An 18,352-nucleotide genomic window follows, 5' to 3' on the forward strand; every position below is an offset into this window, starting at 1 on the left:
GTTGGACAGCTAATTGCACGCTAGAACTGGGGGTGGGGTGGGGGCTAGGGAGCTTGTGCCAACCAAAGAATTCCACTTCTCACTGGAAAAGAAAGCTTGCTCTATTTCTTTTAGTGCCACCACAGCAGCCAAGTGACCTCATTGGTGAGTCTGTTGTCCCTGCGGATCAAGTCCTCTGAATATGATTTTTACATTGTTGGAGTTTTTTAAATATGTTATTGTGTGTGTGTGTGTGTGTGTGTGTGTGTGTGTGTGTGTGTGTTGTATGTTTTATTATTTGTTTGCAGTGTATGCTTTCGGTATTGTTATTTTCATGCGTTGAATGTTAGCAATCCGGTGGTTTGAATCAATTCAAAAGCATTTCGTTTTGTTTTTCTCTCACCTCCTCTGAGCCCACCCAAGAGCAGTGCAATCCATCAAGGCAGGAAACCCTGTATTTTGTATGCCAAAGGATTTGGAATTGATTTAGCTGTACCTGAATACAAGTTGATTTCTCTTCAAACTCCCAGGCTTAACTGTTTACATCTATAGCACACCGAACTCTTAGCTCTACAAACTCACAGCCATTCGCCGGCCTGGCTCTAATTTTAACTTGGAGTTAGTACTTTTTCATTTGGGATTAATGAAAAGGCAAAAATATTTGTCAGAGAAACCACCAAGAATGCTGCATGTAATGTCACGACTTCCACAGCGGAAAAAGTTAATTTTCTCAGGCTTTGCGCACCCCGAATTTTCATCCCCGGATCTTGGGCCACGATATTTCCTCCAGAGTTATCTCTCTTTGCTTCCCTTCTTTTGGCCAGATTCATTTTGCTGTGAATTTCCTCCATGTGGGCGGAAAGGTTAAAGCAATAAGAACCTTCCTTGTAGCCTGGTTTCTGCAGGCACTTAGGCTGATGTGGCAGCCTGACTCTCTAGGGCTTACAGGAAAAGTGTTCTGTTCCGGAAGCTGCTGTGAGCCAGGGGCTGTGAACCTGTGGCCCAACCGCAGGGAATCGGGAACTTCTGAGCGAAAGCCCAGACTCAACTGAGGCTCACTGAGTGACCTCAGGCAAGTTACTTAACTTTTGCCTGTCCCTCATTTTCCAGCTGTAAACTGGGAAAAGATAATATTTGCTCATTCAGGGTTGAGCAGTTTGCAAGCTGTTCTTATGATACTTGGGGCTCGTTTTCATATGTGTTTGCTTGTTTAGTTGTTTGCTTTTTTTTTAATAATAATAATTTTGAAAGGAGAGTAGGATTGCAACTTTATTTTTTAAAGATCGGTAGATAAAATTGTAGTAATTTGAAATAAACTAGATTAAGTCACTTGAATACACACGAGTACAGATATATCAAGATATTGTATAATCTTGCTCGAGCTACACTGTAATATTCAGATACTTCTCTGCCAATTACAACAGGACTCTAATGAAGACAGTTGTTGTTGTTTGGTCATTTTTTCTCCTTAACTTACATCCACACAGTTCATAAGAGTGCCTATCAAATAACAGATGCTCAATAAATAGTTGCGGAATAGAGGAAAGAACAAATGAATGAATGACAAATTAAATAATGGTTCAAGAAAATTATAGACAAGGTAGAGTTTTTGATTTTCCTGTGTAGAAGAGCCTTTTTTTTTAATTAAACAAAGATTATAACCATATCAGAAAATTAAAAAAAAAATAAATATAGAAGTGACAATTTATCAATTTATTGTACTTCAGAATTCTTTATTCACTCTTTGGGTACATACAGTACAAGTCTGTCTTGTAATAATCTAAAGAGCCTCTAGGATTTGTTACAATATTACTGCTCTGTATACTTTCATATCCTTCCTCAAGGATCATAAAGCATTTACTAATGCTTTTTGAATACCATGCTTTGATTCAGACACATTACAAGAACAGAGAAAGCCACTTGACAAACATGAACAAAGGAGTTATTATCTAATTGAAATAAATATTTTGAAATGCAAAAAGAACGGGCAATTTTGTATAAAGGAAGGTGGTATATTAGTCATTGACATACCGAAGTATTTTATACAATCATTTTATTTAGTGACAAAATCCGTTGTTTGGTGTTATTTTTAAATGTTGCCTTGATGTTTAAAAATAATTAAACATTTACTTAGCTGACATTTGGGTTTTTCGTATTTTAATTCATTTCTGATTGACTGAATTTCAATCAAATTCTATAACTTTTGGCTTGTATTTTATCAAAGTCTTTGACTGTCTTTAAGGGAGACACCAACACAGCATAGTAGCAAAGTTTGGGTTAGAATAAGAGGAGATTTGTTTATCTTTTCACCAAAAAAATAATTAGAAACTCTTCTCCAGCTGAGTACTTTGCATTCCTTTTCTGTTGGAATTTATGAACCGCATTGGCAATGATTCATTCGTTGTAAACAACTGAACCTGGGTGGGGTGGGGTTTAGTTTACATGACCTTGCCATAATTGTTCTTCATGAGAGTAAGATAAATACCTTCTTTGATGGACATATGTTTGAAAGATATTCTAGGAGTGAAGATTGCTCTTGATATTTTGCTCTAAGTAAACACTCAGATTCTTATTAAGCTTTTTTTTTCTTCTCTTCTTCTGAACGTAGTGACAGAAAGCCTCCAGTTAGAGCTAATAGCTTTAATTTTCTTCTTCCCCAATTAATCTTTTTTCATAATAAGCAAGGGTATTTACAAAGTTTTCTATCGCTGCCATGACAAAGGACCACAAACATGCAGCTTTAAACAATGCCAGTTCATGATCTCACAGTTCTATAGGTCAGAAGTCTAGGTGTGCTCACTGGAGCCTCTACTCTTGAGTCTCCAGCTGCCAAAATCAAGGTGTTGGTGGGCTAGGACTTTTATCTGGAAGCTCTAAAGGAGAACCTACTTCTGAGCTCATTCTGGTTCCAGACACAATCCAGTTCCAAGCGTTAAGAAATGTAAGAAGTTTACTTACTTATCAAAAGAATAGTTCCCCTTTCAGTTGAGGACTGAGGTCCCAGTCTCCTTGCTGGTTATCAGCTGGGGCCTGTGTTTAGCTTCTAGAGGCCTCTCTCTGGTCTTTTTATGTGACTTCTGCATCTCAGAATGAGCAAAACAACATAAAATCCTTTCACACTTCAAACCTCTCTGTCTTATCCTTATCTCTGTCACATCCCAGAGAAAGTTATTTACTTTTAAGGGCTCATGTGATTAGACTGGACTCACCTGGATAATCTAGGGTAACCTCTGTAGGTAGAGATCTCTGATCTTAATTGCATCTGACTTTTTCCCTGACACGTTGAGGGAATGGACATCTTTAAGAAGTCATTCTGACTTAACAGGAACCCACGGGGGAGGGGAAGGAAAAAAAAAAAGAGGTTAGAGTGGGAGAGAGCCAAAGCATAAGAGACTCTTAAAAACTGAGAACAAACTGAGGGCTGATGGGGGGTGGGAGGGAGGGGAGGGTGGGTGATGGGTATTGAGGAGGGCACCTTTTGGGATGAGCACTGGGTGTTCTATGGAAACCAGTTTGACAATAAATTTCATATATTTAAAAAAATTAAAAAAAAAAAAAAAGCCATTCTGCCTGTCACATTCCCGAATCCTCTAATTGGTAAGAATGTTAGAATAAATGGACAAAAAACTTATAATCTCTTCCATAATCTAGAGAGAACACTGGAATATTTATAAATAATCATAGATTTCAATAGACATTTTAGAAGCAGGAAATGATGAGGCAAATATGTTGTTAGACTTGGCTTGAGTTTTGAGGATGGAGCCTCTAAGTGAGGAATCAAGTAGGTCATACTAATGATCTGAATAGAACAACAAAAATCTAGGGGCAAACCTCAAAGGAGTTACAGAAAACGAAGCATGAGATTCTGGAAGTTTTATAACAAAGAATTAGAGGTAATGAAGAGTCAGAGTACAGCTGTATCTCATGGTGACCAGAATTAGTGATTGCAAATCATTTATAAGAGGCTCAGTGTAACAAGACTCAAAATTCCCATTGGCATACTACTTTATAATTTTAAAAGTGCTTCTGATGATAAAAAATATCGTATGGTACAGTCCAGGGTTGTCTGGAGGATTACTTTTGTTTTTTAGCAGAAACACTGAACATAAAATAGATGTGCTTAGCCACGTGCAAGTATCTGGAAGTTAAGAAATGTGCTAATTTTATCAAGAGAATTGTTCACCTTTCAATAAGTACACCAAAATGTCATGAGTCTGGGGAAATTATATAGCAAATTATCTAATGAAGAAATGTGCAGTGATTTACACAGAGGCTTGGCTAAGAATCTGCCGTCTATTTCAGTGACCAAAAGGTCTTCTTGGGTATTTAAAATTTTGTCGGCATCCTGGTAGGCGCATCTTATCTTGGTTGTCAAAAGGGCACATCTGAATGCAGACGTCTAGAGATGTTTTTCTTTAAGTTTATCCTTCTAATCTTACTGCATACTTTCCTGGCTTCCCAACCAAGCTTGACGTTCTTAGGTCCTAAAAGGTGATTTATAAGCCTGGTCAAAATAATTCAGGTCCCCAGAATCTGCTCACCTCTAAATAAACTGAAAATTTTAAGCAACCTATCCCGTAACGTACGGGTTCAGACCCAAGTCTTGTTGTGATGCATTTCTCCAAGATGAAAATACTCAGGAAAGCTTATCCTTATATAATCAGACTTAAAAAGAAACTCATTTTTGAACTAAACGGAAAACTTAGAGAGAAAGATGTTATATTATGGACACTTTCTTAGAAAGAAAATTAGAAAAGACAGGGTGGTTCTTTAATCAAAATTGTAACTCAGTTTCATTGAGTGGATTCTAATCCTTCTTCACCAAATAATTATTTATTTTCTTTCTTTTTGGCTCCGTGCTTCATGCTTTTTGAGTCCAGCTTATTAGTTTCAGTCTCAGACCTACTTTGCTTTTGTTACCATTGGTGATGGTGGTAGTTGGTTGGTTGAGTTTTAAATACATCACTGTGAGAAGTTTGCCAATTTTCATGGCTGTTTTCAAAGAATACTTTGATCTCTCTTTCTGCCACAGTCCTTGCTGCTCCCTTTGTAACCAAGCTCATTCCAGCTCTAAGACCTGTACCTCCCTTTCTGAAATTTGCATCCCACAGTCATCCTATGATCCAATTTAGCTGTCACTTCCTGGAGTTGTATTCTACTTACATAAAAAGTATACACCGATCTCTTCAATGTCACTACACTGCAGATTGTTTTTCATAGAACTAGTCACTCTCTGACACTTTTGTCATTAATTTGTTCTAATTTCTTGTTTATTTCCTATCTCTTTCTATAGTAACATTTGCGAATGGATGGATAACTCGATGGCGATATATAATTACAGCCTTACATTTCTGAACTATCTTCAAGGCCAAATGATCTGGTTAACCTAAAACTCCAGTCTTCTACTTATCGACCTGTTAGAAAAAAAGTGCAGAATAAAATATTCCTGGCTCAATTTTATAAGTAGGATATAAGCAGAATCTTTTATTTATTTATTTATTTGTATTTATTTATTTAGTTAGTTTTAAATGTTTATTTGCTTTTGAGAGAGAGAGAGAGAGCGAGAGACAGTGAGAGGAGAGGAGGGTCAGAGAGAGAGAGAGGGTGACAGAGAGTCTGAAGCAGGCTCCTCTCTGTCAGCACAGAGCCCGATGCTGGGCTTGATCTCATGAACCGTGAGATCATGACCTGGGCCAAAATCAAGAGTCAGATGCTTAATCAGCTGAGCCACCCAGGTGCCCCTAATATAAGCAGTATCTTAAGATAGTAACGTTTCTGGCTCTTTCCAAAGCCCACTGTTATCTTCCACCCCCTGAATTCGTCACTTGCCCCTTCCGACCCATTTCAAGATCCATTTTCCCATGCTATGGTCCTCTGCTTGAGGCTTATTTTTGTCCCATTACCCTTTCATCAAGAGCTCACATTGGAAAGAAGCTGATGTTCCTATGTTGATGTATCAATGAGTTCCTGGCACAGCATGTTAAACTTCCTCTAGTGTTTCATATATCATATGTTTCTCATGTGAGTTGTCCACTGTATAGACTCATGTTTTTCCTGAAATACTCTGTGGTGGCTACAGTTCAAGCCCAAGTTGATGAGGGAGCAATTTTTGGGAAACGGGTTTATTTATTTATTTTTTTTTAACTTTTCACAAACACCAATCTGAAAGTAGTTACAGAAGCCCTGGGAACAAACAGGCTTATATTTTTCCATTGCTCATCGCCTCACGTAAGCTCCAACAGACAGCTACCCTGTAAGTCACAGGCATGAGTTTTCTGTGGTCGCCGCTGGAGCATAATCTTTCTGGAGTCTTTCAGTTGTTTTTATGACTTCTGCATATATTTGTTATTGATATTTAGGAAACGGAGTTGTTTTCAATGCTCTCTCCTATTTAGCAGATGTATGATATGTCCTTAGGAAGGTAGAGAGATTCCTTTTGAGCTTTCAAAGAATGGATCCAATATATTCAGAACCCTGGAATCCATTTCCAAAGGTTCAGAGAGTGAGGGGAAAGGGTGTAACCACTGGCTACAAAATAGTTCCTGTTAGGGCGTGTGAGATAGTGTGGTGAGCTTGATTTTCTGTTTCAGAGTTTAAAACAATTTTCTGAGGGGAAAAAAAACGTCTTTTCAAAATCCTTTGAAGTACCCCGTGAGTTTTTTGCTCCTAATTATTCCACGAAGGTAAGGGGGTGATTCAGCCAAATCCACAATTTCTCATTTGGATAAACTCTTGATGGCCTCTACTGAGGTATTTCAGTTTCCAACGTTTGGAGTCTCCGTCCAGCTGTTATATGATGGAAATTTACTTTTAGAATGTATTATAGGAACAGAAGTCCTTCCAACTACTTCTCTAACAAGTGTTTCTATAAAATTGAATGGCACCGATAGCGTTGAAAAACATTAGGAATACATATCTTGTGCATATTACAATAATATAAAGAGGGAAAGTTTGTATTGTCTCCAAAGAGCAGTTCTTTTCTAAAATAAATTTGAGCTTCAAATGTGTTTGCTTAAGTGTGTGAAGGAACTAATATTCTTCCTTTTGTGGTAATGATTACTTGAACACTGTCTGTGATTTTTTTTTCTCTAAGGAAGTACATCTAACCGTTGCTTAATATCTGGCAGTCCTTGAAGCAAAAGAAAGAAACATTTAATATTCTTTGCATCATTTTCCATCCAAATAATAATATCAAAATACCCAGACACTGGTTATGAAAATATAGAAATTGTGGCAACAGCCAATTAATTCCCAGAAAGTCTTACAGTTTCAAAAATTTTCCACAATAATTATGCATTGGAAAATCTCCTGATACAAATACAAGTCATAGTCAGGCTAATAGGTCAAATCAACCTAAACTCTCCCACTTCCAAGAGAGTACAGAGGCTAAAACAGCATTCACAGAACAAGAACAGCAAAAGCAACAACAAAAACATCAATACATACTCAATACACAGTAACTATGACATAGGGACATTATTACATTTGTTTCCAGGAAGGGATTGCTCAATGCCTCAAACATTTCTGTATTTAATGTATCTCTGACCTGAGGTAGGATGCAATGAGGGAAATTCAGAATGCTTTTCAGATTGTTTCAATGCACATATCCTGTTGCTTCCAGGACTGATTTGGTTTTCCTCAAGGTCACGCCCAGGAAATGGACATTCCATCGACAATATACCCTCCTCTTCACTCTGTGGTAGAGAGGAAAAGAAAAAAGGAAATTTTAAGATTGAGAAGCTGATTCATTTCACAGACTTCCTTCCCTGGAGCAAATTTGAGGCTTAAGGTAAGTACCTTGTAAAGTTAGATAATTGTTATTTGGCTTCCGGAATACCCTATGAATATGTTATATTAAATTTGGTGACTGGATCTGTACTTTTCAGTGGTTGTATTTCTAGCCCCCAAAAGTAAGATGCAGGTGTAAGTCTTCTTCCAAATATTTAGTGATAGTAATCTCTTTTAAGAGAATTTTTCATGAATGACATCCCTTTAATCACTTCATGCCTAATAATTTGGATCTCAGTCCTTGATCAAACATTCTGTTAATGTGAATGAAGTAAATGGCTGACTTAAGATCTGGTTAAATTGGATCCAAGATAATTCCTTCTCTCTCTCACCCCCTCTTCCTCATTCAAGACAAATATATCATGTTTTCTATTGAGATCTTGACTAAGACAATATTCCTACAAAAGTAGAATTATACTACATACAATGACTTGCATCAATATTTATTTCATGTAAATTATCTAAATATCTTCATTTCTTAACATATTCTCTAATTGGGCTAGTTTTATTTTTTTTTGTAGTACTCTTTATTCAAACAAAATCTCAAAAGCAAATGAAATACACATGTCTTAGGCCTTACTAACGTTGACAACACACTTCTTTGTGTTACCAGATTACGTTGACAAGGAGTCACTAACCTAAACACATTGAAACATAAGTTATCCAAGATCATCCCCACTTACATATGAGATCCAAAGGGGAATCTGACACGCACCCCAGACTCAGACACTTGGCTACTTGGAAAAGCCAGAAGCAACAATTCGTACTTGTCAAAATGTTCATATCTTTGCCTTTGAGGCATATGAAAGGATTGTAATATTTTGTCCCCAGAGAAGGTACTTGTATCCAGTTGTCAAGACTTGGTCAGGGAAATAAGAGCAGAAGTGCCCATTATTGTATATGGAAGCAGCAGTGAGCCCATGTGCTGTCCATCAAAATGTCTCCCTTCCCCAGTGCTCCACAGGTTATGGACATTGTGTCAAAATGAAGCTTCCATCATCCTGGGGTTTTGAATAACTGATGAGGAGGATCCCACTGTCAAAGAAGTATGAATATGTACAATCTGCAAGGAATACACTTCGCTGTGTGCTAACATACTGATATCGGGAGTGGTGGTTTTGTTTCGTTTTGTTATTTTTAGTGTAACCTTGCCTGTCCTTATTGATACAATTGCTGTCACTACCAAACATCTACCTGTTCCTCCTTCTTTCTCTCCAGCTCAATATCCCTTTCACCATGACATTGTTGGCAGATGTCACCACCTATATTCTACAGATACAGTACAAACATCCAATCTCCCACAGTGTTGCTAGAGTCTACATGAAGGAAGAGAACCATTTCATTAGCCCTGACCATTGTACTTGCCCTAGGTATTTCTGAGACTTCTACCTCTACCTTCAAGGAATCCAATTCCAAAATAAGAGACGAAGAGGGGAAAATACGTAGTATAATCTTTCCCACCCTCCTATGCTATCTGTTGCCCTACAGAAACACAACAACACAAAAGAAGTCTCTCTTTTGTTTCCCTTAAAAACAAATATCCCTGGCTAATGAATGAGTGTAAACAGTGGCTGGGGATAAGTGTGTGTGTGTGTGTGTGTGTGTGTGTGTGTGTGTGTGTCGGGGGGGGGGCGGTTGGGGGGAGCAGACAAGGGATTCAGACTATTAAAGTCTAAGGCATACCTTAACCATCCAAAAGAGTCCTATTCCAACAATAAAACAGATAATCTAGGGCCTGAGGCCTCTTTTTTCCTTCCTGTTCTGCTAGACTTAGGATTTAAAAATCCACTAAGTTATAAAAGCTTTTAATCTCGATGAGTAATACCTCATTGTAGATAGGAACTATTATGTAATTTCATCCATCCTTTACCATTAGATTAGATTGTTTAAAGTATGTTGCCTCTTTATACAATGCTAATGCATTTTGAAGGGTATCCCAGGTATATGTTAATATCCCAGCTCACCCAAAGTCATAATTTTCAGCATAAGCATTAACATGAAACTCTCAGAGTGTAATGGAAATTCTGATAATATTAACTTACTTATAGTTTAAAATTAAAAAGGACTTGTTTTCACAGCTTCATATACTTTATACTACATTTTATTCATGAAAAGCAAACAAAGGTCTGCTAGGATCTCATATTTGGCTATCCTTATTTCATAATAGTACAAGCCATTAGTTAACATGGCTGGTTTCAATAGTGATGTAAATCTGTGATATCAAAGGGGCTCTGATCTAATTTGCCCAACTTTGAAATCTATTGGATATATCTTTTATATTAGTATCTATCTTTTATATTTTAATATGATTTCACTATTAGGTGTATGTGTGTTTCTGGTGGTGAGTGGGACACTTTCAGAGAAGATAGTAATCAACCTGGCAAAGAAGAAGTCATACTTTTAGTCTTAATAAAAATCAGCAAATTCCCATTGAGGGGGTGTGGCGATGGTGATGGGGCCAGTGGAACTAATAAGAAAGCTCTGTCTTAATTGGTGTCCCTGAGAATGGCTCCAGGACCCCTTAACTGCCGGCATCTTTGAGAGCTTCTGTTTCTCTCTACCTGCTCTTACCTTTGCAGTGACGGTTTCCTAGAAGGGGTTTAGGGTGTCAGTTTCTTTGCTCTTTTTCCATCTGCTTTCTGTATTCCAGAATCTTCTTATTGATATCTTCTTTGTCCTTTCTGGCAAGTCAAAGTTTTGAGGCAGAATAAGTGTTTAATCTGTCATCCAAATCCAGTCCGAAGCCCATTTTCAGAAGATTCTATAAACCTCTTAGCAAAAAGAATTATATTTTAAATGTGCAAATTTCCTACTTATTAAATTCATGGAAATATATTTGGTGCCAGTAATGCTAATAGAAAACATATAAAATAGCCACTTGATTTTTAAAATATTGCATCAATACAAATAAATTAACTTTTTAAATTCATGTCATCCATTCAAAGACTTCAATATTTAGCAAATGTGCTGTTTCCCATGATATATTTTATTGACTAAGTTAATATTCGCTTTATTTCACTTATTTAAATATGTGTGGAGGTTGTTCAATGTGACGTATATGCTATGCATGAGTGATACAAGCACGAATATAAAACTAACACACGAATACCATCAGTTAATATTTCTTGAACGCTTACTATGTAAGTGCATTATGCCAACCAATTTGTAAGCTCTTCTCATTTAATATTAACAGATACTCTCTGAGGTAGAAATTATTACTACCTTGGCGCACCTGGGTGGCTCAGTTGGTTAAATGTCCGACTTCGGCTCAGGTCATGATCTCATGGTCTGTGAGTTCAAGCCCCGCGTCGGGCTCTGTGCTGACAGCTCAGAGCCTGGAGCCTGCTTCGGATTCTGTGTCTCCCTCTCTCTCTGCTTCTCCCCTCCTCATGCTCTCTCTCTCTCTCAAAAATAAATAAACTTTTTGAAAAAAGAAATTATTACTATCTTCATTTTGCATGTAAAAAACGATGACATTTCAGTGCAATACGTCTCAAAATGCCTATGCACAAAGGAAAGTGAAAATAAAAATTAAGGAAGCAAAGTTGTCAGAAAGAAACACATAAGACATAGATCTTTTAGTTAAGTTTATTTATTTTAAGAAAGAGAGCGAGAAAGAGCACTAGCAGGGGAGGGGCAGAGAGAAGGAGAGAAGGGATGCCAAACAGGCTCCAAGCTGTCAGTGTTGAGCCTGACGTGGGGCTTGACCCCTTGAACTGCAAGATCATGACCTGAGCCAAGATCAAGAGTCAATGCTTAACTGGCTGAGCCACCCAGGTGCCCCAAGGTACAGATCTTATGGAATGAGGATTTGCCAAACAAAAAAATGAATGGGAATAAGGGTTATTTTGGAGAAAAAAGGAAGGGGATCTTCTCTACAGAGACCCAAATGCTTATCAACATTTCAATGTGGTTGAATTAAATGGTGCCAACAAATCCTGGAGGTGAAGCTATTTAATACACGAGGACAGAGCCACACAAATGTATCTATCGTGATAGTCACACTGTCAGACTTGAATTTTGGAATAAAACTTTTCATGATTTATGTGCAATTTAATGCAATTTATTTGCAAACTCCTTTTGCTTTTTTTTTTTTTTGGTGAAAGGATAGGCATTTTTAAAGTTACATAGCATGTTCTACACATTTAGTTTCTTTAGTTATGTTACATCATGTGATTTCCAAAAAGAAACAGTCATTGGTTCATCTTACAGATTAAGAAAGTGAGGCACAGGGACGCCTGGGTGGCTCAGTCGGTTGAGCGTCCGACTGCTGCTCAGGTCACGATCTCACGGTCCGTGAGTTCGAGCCCCGCGTAAGGCTCTGGGCTGACGGCTCAGAGCTTGGAGCCTGCTTCCGATTCTGTGTCTCCCTCTCTCTCTGCCCCTCCCCCATTCATGCTCTGTCTCTCTCTGTCTCAAAAATAAATAAACATTAAAAAAATTAAAAAAAAAAAAAGAAAGTGAGGCACAGAAAGAACAAATTGCCCAATACTACATGGCTTGTAAGTGGAGGGTCCAGGATGTGAGACTTTCAGACTCCAGAACATGGCCACTACTTATTATAACTACTGGAAGTCAGAGCCCTCTGACTGGGACGTGGTGACACCCAGTTAACATTCCCTAAATATTTGATAAATGAATAAAAATATAGTGTAAGGTGCAAAATGTGCTTTATTTGACGGTAAGGAAAGAGTGGTGAAAGAATCAGCTATAATCAATTGCCTATTATTTATAACTTTAATTTTTTTTTCAATTTTAAGTTTATTTATTTTTGAGAGAGAGAGAGGGCGCACAACCACGGGAGGGGCAGAGAGAAGGAGAGACAGAATCCCAAGCAGGCCCCACGCCATCGGCTCAGAGCCCAATGCAGCCGAAACTCACGAACCCGGGAGACCATGACCTGAGCCAAGGTCGAGAGTCAGATGCCTAAGGGACTGCGCCACCCAGGCACCCCTATTTCTAACTTGCTTTAAACCGTAAGATGCTACGCATATGCCAAAAAATATCCCCCAAAGTGTTACAAGGTTATCCACATTTGAGAGTCAGTCATTTCAGTTTTTGAACGAGACTTAGAACATTTATGCGCTTCAATGGCATTTTGATTTTCCAAAGTGTAGGTCCTAGATTTTGGTGTGCACGTTTGTTTTTGTTTACACTGCCCTCTATCATTGATTTTTACCATTTAAATCTCACGTCTTAGTGACCTTACCACCTCCCCATCAGATGTAGAAAAGCTGTAACATTTCCAAGGGATTTTCCTTACATTTGTTTAATCGAGTGTTTGTGAATCTTGTGGTATTGCACACCTGCAAGTTAGTGACCACCTGGTGAAACGCTTTAGACTGAGAGGAATTTCATTTCGTATAAGCATCTGAGCATCCTGGCCCTCTCTCTCTCCTCCAAGATACATACGCTAAGCTTAAAAAAGGTTAACTGTCAATGTACTTAGAGGAAACTGTCCCAATGTTTATTTTTTAATCCCTAATGTCTTGTCTTGGAGTAGTAAATAGACCAAATGGTACTAGGGGAGTCCCTGGAAAATGTGAACACATGAGCCTTGTACTATATAGCCATATTGCCCATTGTTGGCCAAGGACACTGAGAGCAACGCATGGCTGTTAAGGAAATTCCAGAGCCCAAGTTCGCAACGCAACTACACCCAACAATCATGTTCTGAGAACTGCCTCATCAACCACATCGCCTCCCTTCAAGGCCAATATTTTGTGAGTTTTAGATTGCATGCCCCAAGAACATGTAGGAATTTTGCTCCTTTTTTCACATATTTCCCCTACCAACTCCAATACCAATACCTACCACCACGATTACCAATATCCACGCAATCACGGGCCCAAGAATACAGCCATCATCACCACCATCACATTGCCCCCATCAATAGAAGTAGCGTCAATATCATCATCTTTCCTCCCATCAGTACCAACATCACTATCGCCTTCACCACCACCACCAAAGCCAATGAGAAAACAAATTCATGTATTTCCTCAAGAACAAGAATTCAGTGAGAATGTAAAGGGTTTTTTTCCCCCCTCTCTTCTGCCCTATCATCTCCAAACGTGAGGAATTTAGTTGTTGTTTCATTAGATCCTTAAAATATCAAGCAATATTTTCAGACACAAGGAGAATCATTGAAAACCCTTTATTCTCCTGGGTTCAGCTCAGGTCACGATCTCACAGTTTGTGGGTTCTGTGCTGACAGCATGCAGCCTGCTTGGATTTCTCTCTTCCTCTCTCTCTCTCTCTCTCTGCCCCTCCCTGATGTCCCTTTTTCAAAATAAATAAATATACTTCCAAAAAAAAGAGAAAAAAACACATATGTTTAGGTATTAAACAGAGCTGTTTTTCACTACTGCTGGTTTGATTTTTGTAGAAAAACTACAAAATCTGCTCTTTGTGAGACCAGGAGGTTTAATGGGGAGATGTAAAAGCACTACTCAGCCTAACATTTAAGCACAGAAATAAACATCACAACTACATGTATTCATGTAGTTCAGAGAGCAATGTAAGACTTTACGGTTAATAATACAAATCCTTGGGATGTATTTTGAGGAAGTTAGTGATATATAAGAGAAGGTTATTAGCATACTGAGGGCACTTGTCAATATCATTAAGTAGCATTTTGGCGGCAGCTTTAAATTGTGGGACACATTTTATTTTAATGAGGAGAGAGGGCATGTCAAAGAGGATAATGTTAAGCTGAGCATCACTGGTGAGCAAACATGACAAGCACATAAGTAACGATAAGAAATGACACTGAATACTGACGTGCCTGGGTGGCTCAGTCAGTTAAGCGTCCAGCTTCGGCTCAGGTCATGATTTCACGGTTCATGAGTTTGAGCCCCTCATCGGGCTCTGTGCTGACAGCTCAGAGCCTGGAGCCTGCTTTCAGATTCTGTGTCTCCCTCTCTCTGCTCTTTCCCCACTCGTGCTCTCTCTGTTCTTCAAAAATAAATAAACATTAAAAGAGAAAATTTTAAGAAATGACACTGAAGAGATACATTTATGAACGTAATTGCCTTAACATTTTAAATAGTCTTAAATCTTAATGATGAAGCACATTATTTGATGCTTTGATTTTTATAATACCTTTTACTTTTTAGAGCTATTTTAGATTTACAGAAGAATTATGAAGATTGTGTAGAGAGTTCTCATAACCCCACACCCTGATTTCTCTATTACTAACATCTTACATTAGTATGGTATGCTTGTTACAATTAAGCAACCAATATTTACATAATCATTAACTAACATTTATACTTTTTCGTATTCCCATGGCTTTTATTTAATGTCCTTTATCTGCCCTAGGAGCACATCGTGGGCAACACATTGTATTCAGGTGTCATGTTTCTTTAGGATCCTATTGGTTATGACAGTTTTCCAGACTTCTTCTGTTTTTGATGACCTTGACCGTTTTGAGGAGTACTGGTGAAGTAAACTGCAGGATGCCTCTTTATTGGAATTTGGTATGTTTCTCACGATTAGATGGTGGTTATGGGTGTCTCAGAGGAAGACCACAAAGGTAAGCTGCTATTTTCATTACATCATATCAAGGGTGTATATTTACCCTGGTAAGCGTATACCCACATTAATATAACTTGTCGGTGTTGATATTGTTCTTGATCACCTGGCTGAGGTGCTGCTTGACAGGTGCATACCTCTTTTAAAAAAGTTTGTTTAACATTTATTTATTACTGAGAGACAGAGCATGAGCAGGGGAGGGGCGGAGAGACAGGGAGACACAGAATCCGAAGCAGGCTCCAGGCTCTGAGCTGTCAGCACAGAGCCCTACGCGGGGCTTGAACTCACAAACCGCAAGATCAGGACCTGAGCGGAAGTCGGCTGCTTAACCAACGGAGCCACCCAGGCGCCCGCAGGTGCATACATCTTGAAGTTGTTTTTCTCACTCTTTCCATCCTGCGCCTTCAGGAAAGAACTCAGTATGTGCCCCCCACACATAAGTGGGGATTACGCTGAGCTACCATGAAGCCAGTGTAAACACATACATTATTTGAAATTCTTCAGCATGAGGGATTTGTCTCTTCTCTCCCGTTTACTTGGATCTTTATTTATAAAACTATGGACTCATGGATCTTTATTTTATACTTTGGGTCATAATCCACTATTCCTTTTTTCTAGCTTTGGTGTGAGGAAGGTTTTCCTTTTTCTTTTCTTTTCTTTTCTTTTCTTTTTTTTTTTTTTTTGTCTTCAGATTTTTATTTAAATTCTATTTAGTTAGCATATAGTGTAATATCGGTTTCAGGAGTAGAATTTAGTGATTCATCACTTACATGTAACATGCAATGCTCATCATAACAAGTGCCCTCCTTCATACTCATCACCCATTTAGCCCATCCCCCCGCCCACCTCCCTCCATCAACCCTCAGTTTGTTCTCTATAGTTGAGTCTCTTACGGTTTGCTTGATAAGTTTTTTCAGTCGGTGACTTTAATATGCCCAAATCATTGTGAAGTGTGTGTGTGTGTGTGTGTGTGTGTGTGTGTGTATGTTGTGTGCTCTCTTACTTTCTAAAACTACAAAATACTCAGGCTGATCTTGTATATTTCTTGCTCCCGTCCTAACATTAGCCGTTTATCTAAGGAACCCTGATTTATTTTGTTGGAGATTAGAATTAGAAATGAATATCTAGGAGCTAGGCGTGTTCATTGCTACTTGAGTGTCTTGACTTCTTGGCTGTCTTAGCGGACAGAACAGGAAAACATATGTGCATATAGTATAAGGTGTATATACACAGATCCTTAAATATGTCTATATGTTAACATCTATAACTGTATTAAACTACACATGACGAGTTCATAGTGACGTACACAAATGAGATCCATTGTTAAATGGAGCATTCTGGCCTCTCTCCTTGGTTATCTGTAGCTTCCCACTTGAACAAAAAGAAATCTGGATTCCACTAGAAAAAATTTTTTAATTGTTCAATTCTAGTAATCATGCACAGTGGGTTCATAATTTCTAATGCATACTACATTGGGAGACAACCAAATAGCATTTTATTTCTTCCCTTTTTGGTATTCTAATCACACACACACATTGATTCTTTTGAAATTGTCCCTTAGCTCTTAGAGACTGTCTTTTCCTTCATTTTTTTTTTCCCTTTGTTCTTTCTGTCTGTCTCTCTGTATTTCTTTCTGCCTCTCTTTCTTATTCCTTTTCCTATTCTTCTTCCTTATTCCTCTCTGCATTTCAGTTTGGGATGTTTCTATGGTCGTGTATTCCAGCTCACTGATTTTTTTCTCAGCTGTGTCCAGTCTATTGAGAAGATGATCAAAGACATTCTTCTACCTGTTACAGTGTCTTTCTTTTCTAACATTCCATCTTAGTTCTTTCTTAGTGTTTTCATCTGTTTGCTGACATCACCCATCTCGACTTCCATGGTGTCAACTTTTTGCATTAGTGTCCATCACGTGTTAATCATGGCTATTTTAAAGCCCCTGTATGCTAATTTTAACATCTGTTTCATATTGGCCTGTTCCTGACGCTTGCCTTGTCTCTTGGACTGTGTTTTTCCTCACCCTTTAGCATACTTTGTAATTCTTTTGTTGACATCTGGACATGATGTATTGAGTAAATAGGCCTTTGTGTAAGGGTTTATGCTAATCTGGTTCAGAGTTCTGTTTGTTTAATATTTGCCATAGGTGTAAGTGCCAGAAGCTTCAAATCCCTCTCCTGTCTTGTTTTGTCTCCTCTGTTGTCTCTGAGATTTGCTAAAGGCACTTTCTTAGCTAGAGTCTTTGTCTTGCAACCCTTTCATCTGTAATCCACTGTTATTAACCTGGAGCCCTGTTGCTGCCAGGGCAGGATGCTGAGGAAGGGAAGTATTCTATTGTCTTATGTCAGTATTTCACTTGGCCTGAATCCTTGAACTGTGACTTTCACGAGTGTTTATTGGCTTCTCCCCCTCCCCCACGCCCCCCACCCCGGGGTGAAACCTGAAGACTAGAGGAGGCTAGAGTTAGGAAGTGCATTCCCATAGGTTAGATAGGACTCCGGAGAAATTCTTAAGGATGGAGAGTAGTCCTTTGTTATGGAAGAACAGTCTTGGGGTTTCTAATGGCTCCTAAAGCTTTGCCCAGTGGCAGTATCGTAGCCAATGAGGTTTATCCAAAGCGCGATTATTGCTAATTGAAATCTAATGGCTCTTCTCTTCTCTCTTTGCTAGAGCCACCTGTAATCCTTCCTGACTCATTACCCTTAGAGCCTGGTAAGGTTTCTGGAAGTAACCCACCACCATGACCATGCCCACAGGAGTCTCTCACTCTTATGCGAATATACAGTCAGCCTCCAACAATTTATAAAAATTCCCATTCAAGTGTTCCTACCGGGTAATGGCTTGAGCAGCAGAGGCCCCAGATAAGGAGACCTAGGCTGTGACTCTCAGATTTGCTGTCTCTTCATGTTAGAAGGTCGTGTTTGGGTCTGCTATCTTAACTCTGATAAATCCAAGAAAAGGGATTAATTTTCAGTCCATTAAGCTTTTTCTTATTGTAATAATGAAGCAACACTTTCCAAGCTCTTCACTTACTGCAGCTATCTCTGGATCGCTTTGT

General features: G+C 38.6%; 1 pseudogene; it reads left to right on the forward strand.

The window, feature by feature from the left end:
- The first annotated feature begins 17,866 nt into the window (after positions 1 to 17,866).
- Positions 17,867 to 17,949, forward strand: LOC131513372 (U4 spliceosomal RNA; annotated as a pseudogene).
- Positions 17,950 to 18,352: the final 403 nt, after the last annotated feature.

This window comes from Neofelis nebulosa, chromosome 5 (assembly GCF_028018385.1).
Source record: "Neofelis nebulosa isolate mNeoNeb1 chromosome 5, mNeoNeb1.pri, whole genome shotgun sequence".
Classification (NCBI taxonomy): domain Eukaryota; kingdom Metazoa; phylum Chordata; class Mammalia; order Carnivora; family Felidae; genus Neofelis; species Neofelis nebulosa.